This window comes from Macaca fascicularis, chromosome 11, assembly GCF_037993035.2.
Source record: "Macaca fascicularis isolate 582-1 chromosome 11, T2T-MFA8v1.1".
Lineage (NCBI taxonomy): Eukaryota > Metazoa > Chordata > Mammalia > Primates > Cercopithecidae > Macaca > Macaca fascicularis.
In genome coordinates, this window is record NC_088385.1 from 22,966,076 (window position 1) to 22,984,340 (window position 18,265).

General features: G+C 36.7%; 1 long non-coding RNA gene across 1 annotated transcript; it reads left to right on the forward strand.

The window, feature by feature from the left end:
* The first annotated feature begins 4,664 nt into the window (after nt 1-4,664).
* LOC102133773 (uncharacterized) lies at nt 4,665-10,863 on the forward strand. The gene is made up of 4 exons (XR_281796.4): nt 4,665-6,558; nt 6,877-7,011; nt 8,697-8,790; nt 8,922-10,863. It is a non-coding gene; the product is annotated as an uncharacterized lncRNA (long non-coding RNA).
* Nucleotides 10,864-18,265: the final 7,402 nt, after the last annotated feature.

The following is an 18,265-nucleotide window of genomic DNA, read 5'->3' on the forward strand; positions in this document are numbered from 1 at the left end:
GCTGTGTGACCTTGGGAAAGTTGTTGAAGACATTGAGTCAAATTGAGAGAGACATCATTTCAGCATTTTAAGGAATAGACACAGTTATCAAGTTACCTAATGAAATATTGAATAATTAGAGAAGAATTGAGGTTAATAAGATTCTTTTATCGAGCCTTTAACATTAGTTACTATATGTCCACAGTCTAATTTCATAAGCATTCTCTGTGGACTAATATTTAGAGAAATTCAATTCCAGAGTGTCAATCTTAGAAAACCTTAATTAATTAGCTATTTGGAACATTATAAAATCACTACTGTCTACATTAATATTAGTAGATTGGCATAATATAAACATGTCTATATATATCTACATAATCTGCCAAGGAGTACTAAACTGATGAATTATGGATTGAAATTTTTTTTGTTATAATGCAAAATACAACCATAAATATGATCATTGCCCTCAACTGAAAATAAAGTAGATGAACAAAAAACAGATATATGCTGAGAACAATGAAAATAAACCACAAAATTCCATTCCTAAAAAACTTTCCCCTTTTCTAGAAAACTAGAGTAGAAAAGATAAAAGGAAATAAGACCATCTCTTTAAAAATATTAGGAAAAGTCATTGCAAAGTCAATATTTAATATAGCAAAAATTGGCCGGGCACAGTGGCTCAACCCTGTAATCCCAGCACTTTGGGAGGCTGAGGCAGGCGGATCACCTGAGTTCAGGAGTTCTAGACTAGCCTGGCCAACATGACGAAACCCCATCTCTACTAAAAATACAAAAAATTATCTGGGCGTGGTGGTGCATGCCTATAATCCCAGCTACTGGTGAGGCTGAGGCAGGAGAATCTCTTGAACCTGGGAGGCAGAGGTTGCAATGAGCAGAAATCATGTCACTGCACTCCAGCCTGGGTGACAGAGCGAGATTCCGTCTCAAAAATAAATAAATAAAACAAAATAAAGTAAAATAAAATAAAATAGCAAAAATAAAGGAATTTGTCCTGAAAGCCTATCTGAACCAGTCAGGAGCAGGTATTGAAGTTCTCATTAAGTGCGTGGTAGCCAGATAAAGAGAGCTTTACAAGACAGTGGATTCATTTTAATTGGAACAGGTCCCTGAGGAAAAAAGAAGTACATCACTGAAGTTACTATCTAGACCAATAGTGGCTTTGAGTCTAGACTACTCAGTGAAGCAATCATTTTCTTATTTCATTAATTCTTCTCAAAAATAAACTTAGTCTGGATTCTCTGGAAACAAAAACTATAAAACTTGTGTATTTAATGGGAAGCGAATGTGTATGTTATGAGTTCATTTGTCTGGAAGTCTGGAAAGTATTACTGAATGTGGTGAACATTTATCAATTTCAGCAACAACAAAAAAGCATACAAGATCAGCAGTGAATAAGACAAAAATCTTTTAGGGAAGAGATTAGACTTCATCACCTTTTTATGATCATTAACTTGCTACAAATTGAGTTAAGTCTAGCATATAGTAGATCTTCATATATTCATTGAATGCAAGATTTTGAAAAATAAGTAAAGGGCAGTATTAATTAAGCTATATGTGTGGCATTTGATTATTATTTATTCACATGAATCTGTTCCTTGGCTGTCATCCCATTTATTCAGTCATGACTTTTATCAGGCCATTAGTCATGGATTGATCTCATGTTTCAGAACTTATAGCATATCTAGTATGATACATTAGAAAGACACCTTCCATTTATAATCATGTGTTTATGTCAGAAATTTATGACTGCCTTATCGAATAATAAAAAAAATTATAATTTTCCTTTTGTTTCAATATGTAAATCCTTTTTCCTTGCTCCAAATAGTATAGATTATAAATCTGGTAAGACATGTGTATACGTAAGTGGGGGATGCGCTTGTTTTCTAGGTTGAATTAGTTAATGTAACCACCTATATTTAGAGATTTTGGGGAGCTCCTAAAGAAGGAACATTCTAAGCAATCATTTTCTTGTAAATAATTTTCCAGGAGGCAAAACAAGGTTTTGGCCTGTCCTGTACATAATAGATAAATTATGTTTTGACTAGAATTTTTTTTTTTATTCATCAACTGGTTCTACTGCTGGAGTTATGACTTTTAAATGTTATCCATGCACTGAATGTTCTCAATATTCAAAATAAAATTTAATGAGATGCAACGTGTAAGTTTCTGGTTTGTAAGCTGTAGAGCAGTTATTCTCATTGTTTCTGACAGAACAGTCTTATTGCTCATGCCTTGTGTATTCCCATTTCACTCATTCTTTTGAATTTATATTCCTTTTAGTCTGTGTTCTTTTCTCCTGTCAAAGAAGCCAGGCAAAATAAAAACAAGCAGTGACTAATTTCATTTTAATATTATTCTTACAGCAAAAAGCATGAGAAACATTTAAATGTGGAGGGAAAAATTCAACCTTGATTTGACAAAATAGGAAAGTGAATTTGAAAGTACATGGGACTATGAAATCAGTAGTCATATTTTATTGTTCTCAGGTTCTCAAATCATTTTATTTCTCAGAACTAGGACTTAAAGAAAAACTTATCAAAGCAAGTGGTAAGTTGTCTTGTTCTCTAGCCTGTTGACCTCAAGAAAATTGTGAATACAGAATTCAGATTGCAGAGAGTATCCCAAATATTTGGATTCTATAAATATTAAGATGCTTTCCAACCCCAAATTCTGTGATGCTACAGTGGAACCACTTGAATTTGATTTGAGGAAGGAGATATCTTTACGCCTTGTATATGATGTTTTAAGTTGATGGTAAGTAGTTGTTGTTTGACAAGGGACCATGTTGACCATGACTATGTCTGGAGCTATATTTGAAAAACCAAGTTTGTGCTGGGATTCCAAGTATATCTGTTTTGGAATCAAGTTAAACAGTAGTGTGACCGTAGTTATATTAATTTACAGTGATTATAGATTTATACCACAGATTGTCCTTCTAAAACATAGCCTGAGGAGGAAAAACACTTAGCTAAAATTAATAGCTTGGGAAATTGTCTGTGGTTGTTGGCACTTAAGGGGTTAAAGAGGCAAGGTGGAAAAGAAGTCTCCTCGCATTCCCCCACCTCCATCACTTCTCACATCCAAACAATGACAAAGTCATGTTAATGCTTCCTAAACATTCCATAAATCTGGCTTCCCTTTTTATTCCTCATCTCTACAATTACTGTTCTGGTTCAGTCTCTTATCCACCTCTCCCCTGGACACTGCACATCTTTGTAAGTTCTCATTTGTTTTTCTTTGCTTATGTTACTTTCTTTGCCTAGAATATTTCCTTCTTTTTAATTATCTCGTCCTGTGTCTGATTATTTCCTTTAATCTTTTAAGTCTCAATTCAGGACATTCCTCTGAGACTTAGTGTCAGTTCTTTTGCAAAAGACTCTCTATGTCCCTTAGGGAGTTTGGAGGCCCCTTTTCTGTTCAATATCATGGGCAGAGCATGCTCACTGCACTCACTACACTGCATTCCACCCTTCTGGGGAAGAGGGGATCTATCTTAGTTATCTCTGTGTTCTCTGAACATAACAAAGTACTTGCTCCATCATAGTTGCTCCATAAAATATTTCTTGAGGGCCTGAAGCTTGCTCTGAATTTCCATTCTATAGTATCACTAGAGTCAGCTGTTCTTCCACAAATATTTCTTATCTAAGTTGTATTATCATTTATCTCTGCACTGTTTTCTAGCTATATCATCTCTCTACTTTCATTATCTTTTTATAATTTTCAAGGAGCATTCAGGGTGAATTTATAACTCTGGTTTACCCCTTATAATACCCGTGGATCTGGCTTTTGCCTATTTCCCTTTCCAGCGTCCTAATTCTTCACTCTTCCACATGCATCTCTGACACAGATAAATAGAACTACTTGTGCTTTCTCATAAGAAACATGTGTTTCAAGCTTTTATGACTGCACACACAATTTCTTTTTTGCCTAAAACACCTTCATTCCAATGCCTCCTTCCTTCATCTAAATCCTATCCCTTTCTTGAATGATCAACTCTCTTGGGAAAGACTTTCCAGAGCCACTTCCACTCACATCACCTCCCCAAATCTTAGCTACTGCTCTCTTGTGTATTCTTATTGCACCCTGTGCTTTTTCTATGAAATGCCTGTTACATTTCACCAAGTTTGTCAATTTCTGTTTCTATTTCCTCTATGCAAGTATAAGCTCCTCAAGGGAAGAGACTGTGTCTGCTTGGATCTGTGTTTTTGGCACTCAGTACAGTATTTAGCGTATACTATAAGCTCAATTGCAAAGGACAGAATGGGAACAGAGAAAAAGAGAAGGAGAAGAAGAGAGAGGAAATGGCAGTAGGCACGTACTAATTTCCAGATATTTGAAATCATTCCAAATAAGTGCATTTTAAAAAAAATAAACAAGAATCTCATTAGCTGACTGATTACTGTTCTCTGTTTCTGCAATACTTTATAAAACAAAAATTAGTTTTATAATCAAAATATATTTGATCCTCACAAATGAGTAAAAAAGTTTTGATATTTCTATCATTAAAGCTCCTAGAAGTTCATGAAGCTAAGAAGTAAGAAAACCAGAATGTGAATCCATCTGATTTACACAAATTGGGATTATCTGATAGCATAAATAGGACTGGCTATGTAATTTGTGGGGACCAGTGAAAAATGAAAATGTGAGTTGCTTTGTTCAAAATTATTAAGAATTTTAAGACAGCAACAGCAAAGCATTAACAAGTTTAGAAACCTCCTAAGTGCAGGGCTCTGTGCAATGGCGGAGTTCATATACTAGTGCAGCAGCTGGCTTTGACATGCCTTTCCATAGTTCTAAGGTGCTCTTCTGTTGAGTGCTAAGAATGTCGCTGGCAGCACATTTGCCAAAAGCAAACATTTTCTTGTTGGATTAGGCAACATCTGCCTTGTTGGACTAAAGAGCAAACATATTAACAGTTAAGGACCAAGCACAATGTGGGATAAATGTTTTGATTATCTCATGAATCAAATAACCCTGCACATTCACTATCCCTTCTGTCTGAGCCACCTTTCTTTCAAAATCTTATTCACCCAGGTGAGTCCTATACCTGTCTTAAAGCATCAACTACTCTGGGAAAGACTTCTTCAAGCCCATTCTTCTGCCTGGTCTAAATCATTGCCCTCCTCTATTTCTCACCCTCTTCTGCTCTAGTGGGTCACTCCTGTTGATTTTACTCTGTTTATGTAAGAGTAAATTGAGGCTAGGAGACAACATAGCTAGGAAATACATACTGTTGGATAATTTAGGCTTCCAGCTCCTTTCACTACTAACTCAGCCTTCTTTTATGCTACTTTAACCTGCTGGAGGTCACTTGTCCACTTAGTGTTCGGCATTAGGCATCCTTGCCATCTTACCTTTTATGCCCCTAGAAGAAACACCCTGAAGGCTGATGGAATGATCGCTATTTTCCAGGTAGAAAGTGACACACCATCATATGCATCTGACCTGGGCTTTGTGATCTGGTGAAGTTATATGACCCAGTGCATCCGAGTGTAAGTAGGCATCATTCTCTCTCCAGAGTTGGGAGCGGAAAGATGAGCTTAAGGAACACTCGTCTATCTCATTTAAGAATAATACTTACCAAGCTTTCACATGAATCTGAAAAGGAAGGCCAATGTTCCACACTTTCTGGGAAGCTAGAAGACAATATTCGCATTACTTACAAGCCTCGATTTACTAAAACGTTAAGTGCTCTTTTATTCTTTACTTTTTGAAAGTGACGAATAATAATTGTACATATTCGTGGGGTTCATAAGGATGCTCTGATACATTAATGTCATATTGGAACTGTTTCAATGGCCAAATAGACATTTTACTATGATATAATTTTTTAAAATTCTTGACTACAATTTAAATGTAAAAAGTACATATTAAGATGTCATGTTTGGGTCTCTACCTTTAAAAATGAGGATTGATATAGAGAGGATCTGGGTAGAGATTAGTACTCTGCATGTAACAGAAGAGATGTGAAAGGTAAAACAGCTTCTTGAAATGTGTTAACTGTGGAGCTATCATCACGTGAACATCTTTCATAGTTTAATTGGCTTAATTAATTGAAAATGAGGTAATTGATTTTTAGAAGGTGTTTAAAAAGTGTGGTTAAGGATGGAAATTTTATAAAATGAATTCATAAATCTTTGATAATCCTTAAACAGAATAAGGAAGTGTTGGTTTCAGTGAACTTCCTATAAATCCTGTAAGCCCACATGAGGTTGAAACAATGAGACCACTGTTTGTAACCAGATGTTAATTCTCCATAAACGGTAGTGTGGTTCATAGTAATACAGAATCTAATGTGGAATTAATTTAAAAAATCAAAAAAAGTCAATTATCTGAGTATACTGGGAGGAAACCTCAAATGAAATGCAGGAGATTCTACATGGGTATCCCAGGGAATCTCACTAGTTGTTAAGCAGCCTGTCTCTAGAGGTTTTTCAGCACTTATCTCCATTGTGACTAGGGGATGAACATTTCCATCGTAACTATCAAGATATGTGTGCAACTGAGACTGACACATCTAATAAAGGACTGATTCGCTGCATCTGCCAAGGTCTCTTGGTAAGGGCTTTGGATCCAAATACTGAGATTTCCTAACATTTCCTGAATGGGTACTCTTTCAGAAGCATAGCAATATTATCGCTTATCCTTCCAATTCAACCACTTAGCTTCTCCTTCAGTATTACTATAATGGGGGTCATACTTTGAAAAATTTAACTATGCATTCTTCTTTAGGTTTCCAAGCAAATAACATTTATTATAGTTGTCCCAAGAATTTATGAAACCTGGAGAAGATTAAAGTATGTTATTGCAAATGGAATGATTTAATAGCTTCTGACATGGAAAATAAGGTTTTTAAAATTTCTTGTTTCCTCTCAGTGTACCAAGAACACTGGTGGATGAAGACAAAGGAAAGACGTTACTAATCCAGCCAAAAATGTGTGTCCTTATTTTTCCTTCCTTGGGCTGCTGCTTGAAGACCTAAAAAAGAGTAAATAAATGAGAGTAAATGAGGTCAGAATTGGATTTTTATACCCACTTCTTACTTGAAGCTCTGAGCTTTGCAATCTACTCCTTACATGACCTTATGCGATAAATGTTATCTTATTTTTACAACTGAAGCAAGTGGAGATGAATAATTTATTCAAGATTACACAGATGGCACAGAACCTGGATTTGAACCCAGGACAGTTTGATTAACCACTCTTGATCACAATACCATATTGCTTCTCTGTACTGCAGTGGGGAACATAGAGTTGCTAAAATTTTTAAAACTTAAAATTATGAAAAAAGAAAGTCCATAAATTTTCACACTTTTATATTTATGGAATAAGTGAATTTCTGATCATATTTTTTTAGCTGGTGTGATACCAGGGTATGGCATTTGCTATTCTGGTTTAGTAATGTATTAAAATCTAATAAAATTGTGTGTAGTAGAATCAAAAATTTTAAAATGTAACTTGGACTTCTGTGTATCATGCTAAAAACAATTTGAAGCATACTTTTGCTCAGTTGCATCTAAGCTAAAAGTATTTTTCTCTTATGTGACTCTCTTGAATAGTTTTATAATTGATGATGATTGTGAATGATGATAAAATTTCTGGTCTTGATTTGTCAAGTACCATAAACATTCACAATAGATTTGTAATTTCCTTGGAGTTTCAGAAATTAAATTAATTGCCACTATAGAAATGATTTTTGAAGCTCTTCTAGGTAGGGTACTTTGTTTATATTCTAGCCATTTCCTGAGGAATGGTGTAAATATTTCATAAATGTTTTGGGAACCAGACTTTTTATGCCTAATCTCACTATCCAACACATAAATTATCTCTTTCCTCTAGATATTATTTTTTACTTTTAGGTACTTAGCTCTTTATTTACATGTTTTAAAGGATATTATTTCACAGTAGTTTATTTGAACTAAATGAGATATTTCTGACATCAATTTTTAAAACTTGATGGTTTCTTTTGGATTTTTTTTCTTTTTTTGTAGACTTGCTGTCTCTAGTTCAAGGCTTGCTTTTGCTTGTAAACCTATAATATTACAATTAAATGATGTAGCAGTTCAAGTAATGTTAACTACCCTGGATTAAAATGCTCTCAGGCAATTAAACGGCAGTTGTAAATCATTGGAATTTGGAAAAATAATCAGCGTCATATGATAGTTGCATGACCCATGATGGATCTGATTTTTAATATATGCCATCTTGATTAGAAAATGAACATGAGCCTTCTATAAAATGTCATGCATAGATAGAATTAAGCAGAGGAAGGAAAAAAAGAACAGAGAATATGTGAATTTTTATTTCCCAGAAAAGTTAGGGGAGGCAAAATTTAACTCAGAAAAGTGATAAAACTGCAACAATTCCATTAAATCAGTTATACTCCCTGTGAAACACAAGTCACAGTTTTCGTTTTACTGTGGTTAAATGAAATAAACATTGTAGTTGATAAAAACAAGTAAAAGTCATATACAACTTGAAATGACTCAATTAAATACTCCAGCATTGCCTTCCCCATGCTTAGCTGGTATTTGTGTGGCTTCCTCTTACCTTTTCAGCTGTGCCTCTCTCCATACAGATATTTTTATTATCACCAGTCATTTACTATTTTGTTCAAGATTGATTTGGTTTATCTCTACATATCTGTGATTATATGCAAATAAGGTCAAAACAAACATTGGTGTTTTTATTCTTCAGGAAAATCTCCAAGAGTTGGTGAATCATGCTATTGCCAATAACAGTCATGTGACAGAGATGAACATTTCATCATCTTCAGTAAATAATCAAGATGGTAAGAATTATTGTTAAATTTGTGAAAGGACGTTGTAGGCTGTGTTAGTTAGGATTAGGTTTGCCTGCTATTGACAGAAATCTCTAAATAACAATGTCTTAAACAATATGGATGTCTTCTTCTTCAAATAGAATCTAATGTCACCTGTGCAGAGATGACATGCTGGGTCTGTGATCATCAGGGATCCAAATGCCTTCTATCTTGGTGCTGGGCCACAATCACCAAGTGGCTTCCACCTCACAGTCTGCTGTGGCTGATTAAACTCCAGCATCTTACTGATAAAAGAACCCAACAAGGGCAAGGTTGAATTACGAAGAAAGGAGAACATATACATGGGAGGACTACTATCAACCTCTGCCACAAAAATAATCAACCTACATTTCCTCAACGTATGAAATTTTAAAGTATACTACTAAATTTAAAAAATTATTCATATTCATATTTTCAATGGTAAAACTATTGAGCATTCTGTCGTTTGTGCCAATTGTTTTACCAAAAATTTTAGATATAAGAGGAGACATTTATAACACAAGGTGTTTCTAATTGGAAAGCAAGCCCTGGAAAAATTTAGAAAACAAGAGAGATGTGAAATGTGCTATACATTATTGTGATTTTGAAATCTATTTTTTGGAAAAATTATGCTTATAAATAATTGAAACTTTAAGAGAGGTTGAAGAAAGTGGAGCACAATTAAATTTTGTGATTAGAAGGTTGCATTTCTTATAAAAAAATGTTTACTATTGAGAGGGCGTGACAGTGCTATGAGGGCAGGAATTTTCATTCATTTTGTTCACTTATATTTTTGGCAACCAGAATAGTGCGTCGAACAGAGTAGGGACTAGATAAATATTGAATTAACGATTGATCAATTGGTGGATTAAATTAGAGTAAGAGACGAAGAAATATTTCAACACACGAATTGCAAGTAGATTTTTACAAAAGAGCATACATTTAATACTAAATTTGAAAATTCACCGAACATAGTAATAACATCAGTTTTTCCTTAGCGTATTCAATAATATGAGAAAACCGTGTAGGAAAAGAACCACTTGAGTACATATAAAACCCACTGAAGATGTCAAAACGTATACTAATTTAAAAGGGGCTCTTACATTTTATCAAGCTAGGAGAGAAGTCTGGGACTAAGCACGAATTTATTTGTAGCAAGTCACAAAATAAAAATAAAATATGTGGCCTAGACTGCAACAGTCATACAATTGTGGGAATTTTAATGAAGTTCTTCCTGAATTTAAAGAAAACCACAGAGGTGTCCTTATCATTATGCATGCCTTTTGCATTGATGAGTGATAATGTTTCATGAGTAGGTAAAAAAGTTGTAAAAACTCTAAATACTGTATGACTTTATATGCTATCACTCAGAAATATGCAAAAAGATAAACACTTCCTCACAATATGTAAGCAGAACATAAGGCATAAGAAGTAAGCTATGCAAGTTGTAAAACATGGGTTGACATGTACTTAATCTTACTTTATTGGTGTAATTCAAACACATGTGGAGATTACTGAGTCTTGAAATATGCAGATGACCCGTGAATTAAGTGTTTGGTTGACAGATTTCAAATTTGAAATTATAATTTCTTTAAAATGCTTTTTTTAAAAAACATCTTCAGTTGTGATGAGAATTCTTTTTCAAGAATAGAAATGTAAATATATGATGGATCCTTTTCTTGGCCTTCAACTGAGAGCCATGATTTCATTTTTTTGTCAAAGACAATAAATATTTTAAATATATTTGGGGTGGCTGGGCGCGGTGGCTCAAGCCTGTAATCGCAGCACTTTGGGAGGCCGAGACGGGCGGATCACGAGGTCAGGAGATCGAGACCATCCTGCCTAACACGGTGAAACCCCGTCTCTACTAAAAAATACAAAAAACTAGCCGGGCGAGGTGGCGGGCGCCTGTAGTCCCAGCTACTCGGGAGGCTGAGGCAGGAGAATGGCGTAAACCCGGGAGGCGGAGCTTGCAGTGAGCTGAGATCTGGCCACTGCACTCCAGCCTGGGCGACAGAGCGAGACTCTGTCTCAAAAAAAAAAAAAAATAAAATAAAATAAAATAAAAAAATAAAAAAATAAATAAATAAATAAATAAATTTGGGAAAGAGACAAACTATATGTCACAAACTAATCTCTATCTAAATCTTTGAAAGTACCCATGCCCTCTCTTTAAAAAACAGGCAAATTCATAATGAATTTTTCTTCAAGGAATGAACTCATATCAAGTAACATGAAGATGTTCATTGAGAGCAGGGTTTAGTCTGTTTATTCACTGTATTCTCTGCACCTGGAACAGGTTCCTGGCACATAACAGATACTTAACACATATTAGGTATACAGGTGATTGAGTGAATAAATTAATAAATGAATGAACAGCTAATCATATGCATATGTCATCCCAGAATTCCAAGTTTACTAAAATTCTGCAAATTATGACTTCATCTATTATGTCAACATAACGAAGTTTTTCGTTTTATGTATTTAAGGTGGCATTCATCATATTGCTCAGAGCTGGCATTCAGTGTTTTGAGTTGGCCAGTCATTGCAGCCAGAACAAATGATTCTCTTCCATTCTACTTTATCCTTAAGGGTACTTTAAGAATACCATGGAGAAAAATAAAATTAGTGTCTGCCATTAATGGATATTGGGAAATAGTTGGTAACCAAACTGATGAACTCAGGAGGGCTCAGTGGCTCTGGGGTAAGACTTGCCACATGGTGGAGAAAAAGTGATGCTTCATTAATCATACCTCTAATAACTTATTCTTGCAATTTCATATATTCCCATACTTCACATTTCTGGGTTTAGCCAGTCACTTCTAATATATATTGCTTTGGTTATAAGTTGATGCTATAACATTGTTGCTGACAATGACGTTACAGTGACATTAGCATGATTTTATTAAAACCTTCCAGTATTATTAAATTAATAATCTATTTGAAAGATATTAGTCAGAAATTTCTCATAAAGTTTCTGTTTTGTTTAAAGTCCTTGCTTAGAGTAGCCACTATTACCAGTTCCAAGCAATTCCCCACTCTCTCATAGACAAACCTGAATTTTAAGTATTAGGATTCAGCCCATTAGGCATCTTGGGGATGAGAATATAATCCTTATTTTAAATTGGTTGGAGAATTAAAGTTACAGAACAAGACTGATGGCCAGTTTCTAGAAAGTAGCATACCAGGATACTTAAAGGAAACCTAATGAAATTGTGGTGCAGCTCTCTGCTGAAATTATTCTCCTGTCATTATCAATGGATGCGGTGCCAATTTTCCTCACTTCTAGTCATTTATAAAGTCTCTGTTAATTTTATAGTATTGCACTTCCACTCTTCTCTCAAGATTTATGTTCTTCTTGTCCCTTTATCTCTGGCAGCTTTTACTTTTATCCTTCACCTTTGGCACTTCTGTGTTTTAGTAGTCAGTATTTTTTGGTACTCAAGTTTCTGGCTCCCTTTACATGTGTTTTGGGTTTGGGGCATTCCTTTCTTCTTCTGAACTTCTGCTGTAGGACAGTGTGGGTCTCAGCCTGAAAAGGAGAGGATATGTATCCTTCTTCCCATCTCATAACATTTTTCAAATATACGTCTTCTCAAGTCATACCCCTACACACAATTCTTTCTACCTCCTCAGGATGACGTTGACATTCCTTAATTTTTTTTTTTTTTTTTTTTTTTTGAAACGGAGCATCACTCTGTCGCCAGGCTGGAGTGCAGTGGTGTGACCTCGGCTCACTGCAACAGCCGCCTCCCAGCTTCAAGCGATTCTCCTGCCTCAGTCTCCCAAGTAGCTGGGACTACAGTCGCATGCCACCATGCCCAGCTAATTTTTGTATTTTTAGTAGAGACGGGGGGCTTCACCATGTTGACCGGGATGGTCTCGATCTCTTGACCTCGTGATTTGCCAGCCTTGACCTCCCATAGTGCTGGGATTAAAGGCGTAAGCCACCGTGCCCAGACCATATCATACCTAAAATATTATATAACATACTATATATTTTATTTATATTATTTATTTTATATATTACATATTTTATAAACTATATTATTTACATATGTAGACCTTATTATATATTATATAATATATAATAATATAATATTATTATATATATAGTTTTTTAAGGACTATGTGCACTGGTTAACTCTGTTTAAATGCTTACAAAATTTGATATATATAAAATTCTGAATTTCATTATTCTAATTTTTAATATATATTCCATATAATTGTTTAAAGGACAGAAAATATGTATAAAACTGAATAATTCTATGTCATTGCTAAAGAATTTTGCTTTAGGTATTTTGATATATCTTGAATTTTACCTCATATTATCTTAATGATCCTTTTTTACTCATGTTAAAAAAGCTACTTTCAATTCTACTTTGTTCCAATAATATGGCTATTGTTACATTTTTCTTGATTTTACCTAATACATTGTGGCCAATTGCTTTCTGTTTACCCTTTCATGCTATTTAGTTTTAATTATATCTCTTTAAGTTGAGATTACTTGAGTTGGACTGCTGTGAAATGTCTCCTTCAACTCCCCTCGAAACCCCATCTCTACTAAAAATACAAAAAAATAGCCGGGTATAGTGGTGCATGCCTGTAATCCCAGCTACTCGAGAGGCTGAGCCAGGAGAATCACTTGAACACAGGAGGCGGAGGTTGCAGTGAGTCGAGATCGCGCTACTGCACTGCAGCCTGGGCAACAGAGCAAGACTCAAAAAAAAAAAAAAAGAGAGGATTCAGGGTAAGAGGTTGCTTTGTGAGCCTGAGGTCATGGAGCAGAAATTGCTGCTAGAAAAGCCTAAAGGCACAGGCTGCCCTGACCATCCCTTCTGCAGCTGTCCAGAGAGGAGGCTGGTTGCCTTAGGAACAGCCTGTGTTGCCAGAGGTCTTCGGAAAGAAGGCTCCTGAAGGCCAAGTAGAAGAGAGCAACACACCTGAAGTCACCTTGGAGTGGTGACTGTCTCCGTGGAGATTGTAATGGACCTCAAAAAATCAGAGTGAAGTCGTAAATGGCCAGGCAGAAGAGACCTCAGCTGTATTTAAAAAGCAACAGCGGGAGAAGAGAGTCCATGAGCAGTGACAGGGTTCCATAGGAAGTAAACAATGCTGCAAGAATCAGGAGAAACCAAATCCAGACCATATTGGTCTGGATGTCAAGTGAGAACTTTCTTGGACCTTACTGCTTTTTAGTGTCTCCCACAGATCTAGATGATCTGAAACCAGTTGTTGAGAGAGGGAGGTGGGGTGGACGTTTTAGGCAGTGAAAAAAAACACCTAAAACGTTGCCCTTTCCACTCTGCAGTCTAGCAACCTATTCCTTAGCCTGAGCCAGGAGAGGATAAACTTTAAATGAAGTTTGGAGCTTTGACTATTACTTGAGAATATTTTGAACACCGAAATCAAGCTTTTTGTAACTAGAAGTGACTAGAGGACTTTATATTTTCTGAGTGATCAGAAGAGCCATGGCATCTACCTAGGTTTTGTTAAAATGATCCAAAGAATTAGCCTCAGAAAACAGATTTGCATGGGCACCGAGGGAAAAGAATAGTTTTCTGTTCTATCTTTTGGGGAATCATGACAGCTATTGGTGATATTATGAGTTTTCCCTCTGTGTATTTTTCTGCATCGCTGGCTTTCAAAGTTTCGTACATACAAGAACACCAGAACTCAGAAAGAACAGAGAGGGCCAGGCTTGTTGAAGGGGATAGACCTGAGCCTCTGAGGGGTTTACCAGGTCCCCAGGTGATTCTGATTTCAGCTAAAATTTGAGGACCACTGTCTTGAATACATTAGTGGTAAAGTGGATGAAGCTGTGTCATGAAATGCTTGCCAAATGCAGACTAAATTAGAATAATGCAGAGGTCTTTAATTCTATTCATTTGCATGTTTCTCATATTGCTGATTCTTCCCGTTTACATTTCAACAATCTTATTCCTGTTTCTCATTTCTTTACATCCTGAAAAACTACTGCCCTTCTTACCACTCCAAATTCATTCTACTTTGTTTTATATCTAGTTACTGCAATTAGGGCACGTCATATTTCATTACAGTCCTGTGTGTCATCAGGCAGTACGATGAAGGCCAGAGAAAAGATTGTTAGCCTTGATACTGTGATGTCTTATTATTATTATGTTTAATTTCGAGTTGAGATCTCACTATGTTGCCCAGGTTAGACCCAAAGTCTTGGGTTCAAGTGGTCCTCCAGCCTCACCTTCCTGAGTTGCCAGGACTACAGGCATTTCTTTTTTTATATATTAAAAAACCCACTTTATTGAGATGTGATTGACATATGAAAAGCTGTATATATTTAATGTACACAACATCATAAATTTGGATATAAGTAGACACTGCAATCTGCCATAAAGATATCTATTAATTCCAAAATTCCCTCACACCCTCATAACTTATTATTATTACTACTACCATTATTGTGATGAGAACACTTAACATAAGAACTACTTTATAGTTCTAGTAAAATTTTAAGTATGTAAGACAGTATTGTTAACTATAGGTGTTTTACAGTAGATCTCTTACAGAGGTTCTCTGTATTTCCTGAATTCGACTGTTGGCCTCTCTAGTGAGGTTGGGGAAATGTTCATGACAATATCCCATAATATGTTTTCCAAGTTTTTCACTTTTTCCCTGTCCCTTTCAGGGATGCCAATAATTTGTATATTTGGCCTCCTTACATAATTCCATATTTCTCAAGGTTTTGTTCATTGCTTTTTATTTTTTATTTTTGTCTGTCTTATTTCAGGGAGCCCGTCTTCAAATTCTAACATTCTTTTCTCAACTTGGTCTATTCTGCGTTAATACTTGTGATTGCATTGTGAAATTTTTGTACTGTATTTTTCAGCCGAATAGATCAGTTAGGTCCCTTTTTTATATGGCTATTTTGTTTGTCAGCTCCTATTTTGTCTTATTGTGATTGTTAGTTTCCTTGGATTGGGTTTTTCTCTTCTCCTGAATCTCAAGGGTTTTTATTCCTATCCATATTCTGAATTCTATTTCTGTCATTTCAGCCAACTCAAGCTGGTTAAGAACCCTTTTTGGAGAACTACCGTAGTTGTTCGGAGGACACAAGACACTCTGGCCATTTGAGTTGCCAGAATTCTTGTGTTGTTTTTTCCTCATATCTGCATGTTGGTATTCCTTTAACTGCTGAGCTGTTTCCAATTGAGGTAATCAGGCAGGGGCAAGGCAGTTTTACTGGAGTCCCAGGTCAGGCAGTCCTGCCTAGTGAGGAGAACTGTGGACTAGGACCTGCATAGAGAACAGTCTGGGCACTTTTCTGTGAGGTGGGTGCTCTGTGGTGGGGACCCAGACCAGCCGCTGGGCTTCATGGACTCCCTGGAGCCTGGAGGCAGCAAGGTTGAGGGCTGCAAGACAGCAAAGATGGCAACCTGCCGCTCTCACTGGGAGCTCTGTCCCAGGGAGTTGCAGAGCTCCTACTGGCTCAATAGTCCCAGCAGGGGGTGGCTGGAGACCCAATCCTGGAGGACATACCCAGTTAAGAAGATACAAAATTTAGGACCCATATAACAGCCTGGCCATTTTTCCCTAGGGCTGCTGCAGTATGCTGAGGGTTCACTTCAGCCCCTAGTGACCTTGGGTTTTCCTGTACTTGAAGGTGTCAATAGTAAAGGCTGCAAAACAGCAAAGATGGCAGCCTGCTCTTTTCTCTGGGAGCTCCATCCCAGAGAGGTACGAACCTATTTGCTTGTCTAAACACAACTGTGGGGGTGGTTGTAGTCCTCGGTTTGGAGATTCTGCCCAGTTAAGAGAAACAGGATCAAGGACTTGCATGAAGAATCAATCTGACTGCTTGTCTGTAGCACTGCTGCACTGTGCTGGGGAGGCTTCATTCCCTACTTTCCTGGGACTCCCTAGAGCCCGAAGGCAACAGTGGCTAAGGCTGTTAGCAAAGATGGCGGTCCATCCCCCCAGCTGGGGCCTCCGTCCCAGAGAGACTCAGAACCACTGCCAGCTGGAAAACACCAGCAAGAATGGCTGGTGACCCATCAGGAGGTCTCACTGAGTGAGGGTCAGGGACCTGTATAAAAAGCAGTCTGACCACTTTTTCATAGGGTACCTACGCTGAAGGCAGCAATGGCTAAAACTGAGAAACAGCTAAGATGGCAGCCCACCCCTTCCCCTGGGAGCTCCCTCAGAGAGGTGCAATGCTGCTACCAGGGGCTTACTGGAGTTCCGAGTCAATGGGTCCTGGGAAGTGTCACGGAAGTGGGACCTGCAGATCATCACTGCTCAGCCTTCTGGAACAGCTGCTTTCCGAGGGGTATGTATGAGGGCCTAGCCTCCCACTTCGCCAGAGTTGCAGCCACTTTTGCTGGGAAGCCTGGGTATCTAAAGCTCCCTGGACTTCATGTGTGCCTGAGTGGCTGCTATCAAGACATGTAGCTCTGTGCATCAGACCGCAAGCCCTTGTGGAGCGGGTTCATGAGGGGATCTCCTGACGCAGAGGTGCAAAGATCCATGGGAGAAGCATGGGTGTCCGGGGTTGCTCACTCACTCACCACTTCCCTAGGCTGGGGAGCGTCCCCTGGCTTGGTGGTTGTACTGCCTTGCTTTTCACCATTCTTCATGGCTTGAATTGTTTTCTTGATGAACCCCAGTGCATCCACCTGGATGTTTCAGTGGAAGGCGCTGTGTTCACTTGCTCCTCCTATTTCTCTCCATGAAAGCAGCACACACTAACTGCTTTTAGTTGGCCACCTTCCCTAGTTTTTACATTTTCAATCCTTATTCAATTCAGAGTTTTTTTTAAATTATGACATGATATACAAGTCAAATTTATCTTTTCTCATAACTGATAACTGTTTTTTTTAGCTCCGTTTATTAAAGAGTCCCTTCTTTTCTTATCTCTGCATATACCAAATTTCCATACTTGAAGATTTCTGTTTCTGGGCTTCTGTACTCTACTCCATTGGTCAACTTGACAATCATTAGGCCACTCACTCTGTTAATTATCGTAGTTTCATCCCAAGCCCCAATTGTTAAAATTTTTTAAAATAATTTTTTAAAGAGATTCTTCATAATGTGATCCCTAGATTAAGTATATTTTGAATGTGGTATTATCCATCTTAATTATTTTCCTTTCAAAATACATGTTTCAGAAGTAGTAAAATTCTGAAATTAGATATTTATTGAATATTCTAAAATGGAAGAAATTAAAATATTTTCTTGGTATTGATACCTTTGGGATTTTATTTATAGAGTGATTGATTCTTAAATTTAAAAACCCCACAAGTTTTAAATTCTAAGTTAATATTTCTCCAACTGTAAAATGGTCTGATGCAGTATATACCTCAAAGTGAATTTTTGATAATAAAAAATGACAGATTTAATATCTTTCAATTAAATGGTATTCACTTATTTAGCATTTACATATGCTTGAGATTTTAATGTATTTTAGATATTCAAGTTTCAGCACATTAAA